Here is a 6,000-nt window from a genome sequence, read left to right as displayed (position 1 = left end):
GAAACAGAGGGAAAGAAACATTTATGTGCAAGAGACACATCAATTGGTTGCCTTTTGCATGCCCCCAACTGGGGACCTGGCCTGCAACCCAGGCATGTGCCCCAACTGGGGATCAAACTGGTGACCTTTGGGTTCACAGACCAGCACTCAGTCCACTGAGCCATATTGGCTAGGGCAGGTGTTCTATATTTTAGGTGTAATTTTGATGTGGTTGTGTGAAGAGGCGAGCCATGTATGCCTATGCCATCATCTTGACCAGAAGTCTATTTATTTATTTTTAGAGAAAAGGGAAGGAAGGGAGAAAGAGAGGGAGAGAAACATGAATGTGAGAGAGAAATATCAGTTGGTTGCCTCTCCCATGCCCCCACCTGGGAAACTGGCCCACAACCCAGGCATGTGCCGACTGGGAATCGAACCAGCAACATTTTGGTCCACAGGCCAGCGCTCGATCCACTAAGCCACACCATCCAGGGCTAAGTTAAATAAAATTTTAAATTCGTCCTCTCAGTTGCAGTAACCACATTTTATGTACTCAATAGATACATGTGGCTAGGGGCCACCATATTAGGCAGCACAGATGGAGAGCATTTCCATCATCACAGAAGTACTAATAGACAGCAATGCTGAAGTCTCAGTTTTCATATATATTACATAATTGAAGGGGATCAGAATATGTCATCCCCAAAATATGCGACTTTGGCATAAAAATGATTTTGTGCTGAAAGCAATCAAGAAACAATAGGCACAGGAATAGCTCTCTAGCCTTCCTTTCTAAAAGCAGGAAATAAGTTTCCCTTATGAAGGAGTGCCTCTCTCATAACAGGAAGGGAAGGACAGTCTTTATCACCAGAGATGGAGATGGTGTCAAGACGCATCTGCATAAATTAAACCTTACGGAATAACCCTAAACTCCCATTAGTTTCCCCGTACACTTACCCACAATTTACCATCCCTAGAATCAAAAACCTCACTACCTTTGTCTTCTCATTTATCCACAATTTATTGCCATTTGTTAAAAGGGTATATGAGCTCCCAACATCCCAACTGGACTGTTTCTTTGGGTCTTCTTTAATTTTCTATGAAGTCCTCCACTTATGGGGAAAAAATGAACATATTAACAAATATAATTTGTATATCTTTTCTCCCATTAACCTATCTTTTGTGAGTCTAATTCCCAGGCCCCTACCCTAAGAGTGCAGAGGCTAAGAATTTTTTCCTATCTTACACAATCCACAAGAATGGCTGAGAGGTAGGGACTAATCTAGACAAGAGGCTGAACTCCTGAGGTTGATGCAACCAGTGTGCTGTAGGTAGAGGATATTCATGGAGTGAAGTCACCAAGGCTTCTAATCAGGTAACATCATGTGGCCACTTGCCATGGGGGTTCTCTAATTTTATTTTGGAGAAAAACTTTTTTATGAACATTTTTATTTTTTAAAAAAAGATTTTATTTATTTATTTGTAGAGAGAGGGGAAAGGATGGAGAAAGAACGGGGAGAAACATCAGTGTCTGGTTGCCTCTCACATGCCCTGAACTGGGGACTTGGGCTGCAACATAGGCATGAGTCCTGACCAGGAATCGAACCGGCAACCCTTTGGTTCACAGGCTGGCACTCAATCCACTGAACCACACAAGTCAGAGCTGTATTACATTTATCTATTTGAGAATATTGTACCATCCTTGCATCCCTGAAATAAATCCTACTTCATCATGGTATATGATAAAATATATAGGAGAGGTATTTGTCTTAATATCATTTGGAACCTGCTCTACATAAATCCTAGATTTTTGACAACCCCCAAGCACATTATTGGTCCTCTAAGAGAACTTAAAATAAGATATGAATTGCAAACTAAATAAAAGATAAAATATAAGCAAATGTATTCTCTAGATTCTAATTCACATTTCTAGAGCTGACAGAAACATGAAATTTTATGTAATTCAAATGTTTGATTTTTTGGTGATGAAAAGTCTACAACTAAAACTGTTTAGGTGGCTCTTCCAAATTCTCAAAGCTATTGCTGGGAATTAGAATTCTTGTATCTAGACTCATATAAGAGATTTTATTCCTTCATATAAGAGATGCTTATTGAGCCCTGGCTGGTGTGGCTCAGTGGATTGAGTGCCAGCCTGCGAATCAAAGGGTCAATTCCTGGTCAGGGCACATGCCTGGGTTGCCAGCCAGGTTCTGGGTGTGAGGTGAGTGAGAGGCAACCACACATTGCTGTTTCTTTCCCTCTCTTTTTCTCTGTCTTCCCCTCTCTCTGAAAATAAATAAAATCTAAAAAAAAAGATTTTTATTGAAAATGTGGGTGGCCTTCTAAAGTCTTTGAGATCACAGCTATCAAGAAGAGCTTATTATTTCATTTTTTGGTGGTTGATACATAATATAGAAGTGCATGTAAATACAGGAGCAGTCACACACACACCCAGCTCGATCTTTTATTTCTTCTCAGCCTAACTTCCTAAATAGGGATCAATAGGTCAATTCCATGATGTTAGATTCAGTTCTGTGTGACTTCTTTCAGGAAATGCAGGGAGAAAGGATGTAGAAATTTGTTGTTGGGTTTTATGTAGCAGAAAGTAAATAAGAATACTCAACGTAGCACCATCTGCAAGTGTGACAAATATAAGTGCTTTAATCATTTGAGATCTTGAGATCTAGATTTTGTTCCCTGGCCCCATCACACCAACATATGAAAAAAGATTGTGGTGAAATGATAGGGCGAAGGTCAACCTTCATCAGTGGCCGACCCTGGAGCCACCACTGCAAGCCTCGGGCTGCTGCTGCAACTGCTGACGAAAAGACAAGTGTTCTACTCGTAGCCAAGCAAATCAATAGTGGTATCAACATTTAAACTGATTATTTTACCTGTGTTTTTAAGAAACATGCTGAGTCATAGTAATCACTTAGAAAATAAATGAATATACATAACAATAGGTACCTTTGTGCTTCTGAATTTCAAATAATCTGCCAGAGAAACTAAATCAACTGGAACCTAACTGGTTTTTCCTGAAGGCTGAAAATAACAATTTGCTGATCCTGGAAATAAATTTTATTTTTTCTCTGGATATATCCTTTAATCATTTGCCTTTTCAGTGCAAAGCTAAAAATAATAGGTAAGATGAAACAAGGAAAAGCTCTCAAAATGAAGAACCCAGTTACCAATGGACATGATAAGTAGCTTCTCCCACTAAGGGAATTAATTTAGTAGGAATGCAGATTAGTTGCCAGTATTATGTTATTTCTAGTCCCTTCAAGCTTAATTGAAGAATTAGAGATTATTCCAGCTTCAACTATTTATTCAGATTTTGTGGGTGAAAGCTAACAAACATATTTATAGGTCTTCTGCTATTTCACCTTCTGAACAATAAAAGAACTGCGTTCCAATTGATCTTTCTTGGATCTATTCCTTAGCCTGGTTAGATGAGGACAGTGCGGAAAGGTGGTGAAGGTCATATTGATAAAAGAAATGTCCAAACCAGTAGAGAACTTTTATGAATTTATGAGCCAAACTGATGACAATAGCCAGAAAACAAAATCTCAATGGGTTGAGAAAATGCTGTGGAGAATGGCAGTTTTGTAGCTTACTTTATATGTTACAATCAAAGGAGACATAAGGGGGTTATAGGGAGATGGGAGTAAGCAAAGCAGGGAAATCTCTGAAATTTGATCAAGAGTAAATGGAGATACATACTTCTTTTACACTGGTTGGTATAGGGTAGGTAACAATGAACATTTACAGAGCAGAGATGGCATTTGGGCAAGAAGATAATAATGAGGAGTTCCATGATCTTTTGTTCTGAGGAGAGATTGTGCCCTGACAGGTCTAGAAGAAAAGGGATTACGCTGACATTCCAAAGGATTATTTATTACCTTTGATGCCAAAAGATAACAAACAGGCTCATTTAAGGTAAAGATTGACCTTTGTCAAGGAAGATAGCAGCCTAGGACAAGACTACCCTTCATGACTCCCTTTTATTTAGGAAGTTTTCACTTAATTTTTTTTTTTACTTTTTATATTTTATTGATCATGCTATTACAGTTGTCCCAATTTTTTCTCCCCTTTATCCCCCTCCACCGTGCACCCCCCAACCTCCAGCATTACCCCTCCACTAGTTCACGTCCATGGGTTGTACATATAAGTTCTTTGGCTTCTACATTTCACATACTATTCTTAACCTCCCCCTGTCTATTATGTGCCTACCTATTATGCTTCTTATTCCCAGCCCGTACCTTTTTCCCCCACTCTCCCCTTCCCCACTGATAACCCTCCATGTGATCTCCATTTCTGTGGTTCTGTTCCTGTTCTAGCTGTTTGCTTAATTTTTGTTTTTGAAGTTCAGTTATTGATAGTTTGTTGTAATTTTACTGTTCATAATTTTTGGTCTTCTTTTTCTTAAATAAGACCCTTTAGCATTTCATATAATATTTCATATAAGGGCTTGGTGAAGATGAACTCCTGTAACTTGACCTTATCTGGGAAGCATTTTATCTGCTCTTCCATTCTAAATGATAGCTTTGCTGGATACAGTAATCTTGGATGTAGGTCCTTGCCTTTCATGACTTGGAATACTTCTTGCCAGCCCCTTCTTGCCTGTAAGGTCTCTTTGGAGAAATCAGCCGACAGGACTTATAGGAAGTCCTTTGTAGGTAACTGTGTCCTTTCCTCTTGCTGCTTTTAAGATTCTCTCCTTATCTTTAACCTTGGATAACTTAATTATGATATGTTTCGGTGTGTTTCTTCTTGGATCCAACTTCTTCCAAGGCCTGGTTTGTACAGGGGACTCTCTGAGCATCCTGGACTTGCATGTCTAGTTCCTTTGCCAGATTGGGAAGTCTTCCTTCATTGTTTGTTACGTTTTCCATTTCTTGCTCTTCCTCCTCTCCTTTTGGCATCCCTGTGATTTGGATGTTGGATGTTTAAAGTTGTCCCAGAAGTTCCTCAGCCTCTCCTCACTTTTTTGAATTCTTGTTTCATCTGTCCCAGTTAGATATTTATTTCTTCCTTTTGTTCCAAATCGTTGAGTCCCAGTTTCCTTCCCTTCACTGTTGGTTCCCTGTATGTTTTCCTTTATTTCCCTTTGTATAGCCTTCATTTCTTCCTTCATTTTGTGACCAAACTTAATTAGTTCTGTGAGCATCCTGGTTACTAGTGTTTTGAACTCTACACCTGATAGGTTGGCTATCTCCACATTCCTTAGGTCTTTTTCTGGAGTTTTGATCTGTTTTTTCATTTAGGCCATACTTTGTTTCAGAGCACCAGTCTGGATGAATGTTTCTTCTTTAACTCCTTGGTTGTCAGACTTCCATGCAGTTTGATTTTCTGGCAGTTCTGGTTATTTTTGGTTATTAAATTGTTTGTTAACCTTCTTTTGGTTGTACGAGGAAGCAAAGCGTTTCTACCTATGCCTCCATCTTGGCTGGAACCCTATCTGGGAGGTTTTAATTTTAGACCATCCTAAAGTAAACTGAATGGTCACTTAGGTCTCTGTTTTTGTAAGGCCCACCATACAGGCTTCCCCTGGGCTTGTCAGGTTTAGTATATGGCCCATTTTTCATCCACAGTCAACTCCCAACCTGGCCAGAGAAATAGGCTAATGTGTCGTATTTCAGAGGTGATTTAAAAGAAATGGAACGAGCATATACATTTCAAACTGGTAATCTTTCCCTCCATCATTTTGACTTTGGAAAACAAATCATACTAAGACAGTGAAGCAGGTCAGTGTCCCATGAGCTGCATATTCCCTCTCTTAACTTCTTCCCCCCACAATGCTACAAGGTGGGCAGTGCCAACTCTCTTGCTTCACAACTTCATAGTTGATAAATAAGATTCAGAGTTTAATTAATTTGTACAACTTTTTAAGTTTATACATACCTTCCCTCCTCCCCAAAATCTGAGGGGAAGTACACACAAGAAGGAAATATGGTCGGCCTTCTGTAGGAAGGCAGACTCACAATATCATAAGGATCAGAGGAGGCTCTAAAGCTGGGGATG

This window comes from Desmodus rotundus, chromosome 13 (assembly GCF_022682495.2).
Source record: "Desmodus rotundus isolate HL8 chromosome 13, HLdesRot8A.1, whole genome shotgun sequence".
Classification (NCBI taxonomy): domain Eukaryota; kingdom Metazoa; phylum Chordata; class Mammalia; order Chiroptera; family Phyllostomidae; genus Desmodus; species Desmodus rotundus.
Note: the sequence above shows the minus strand (reverse complement) of the source record.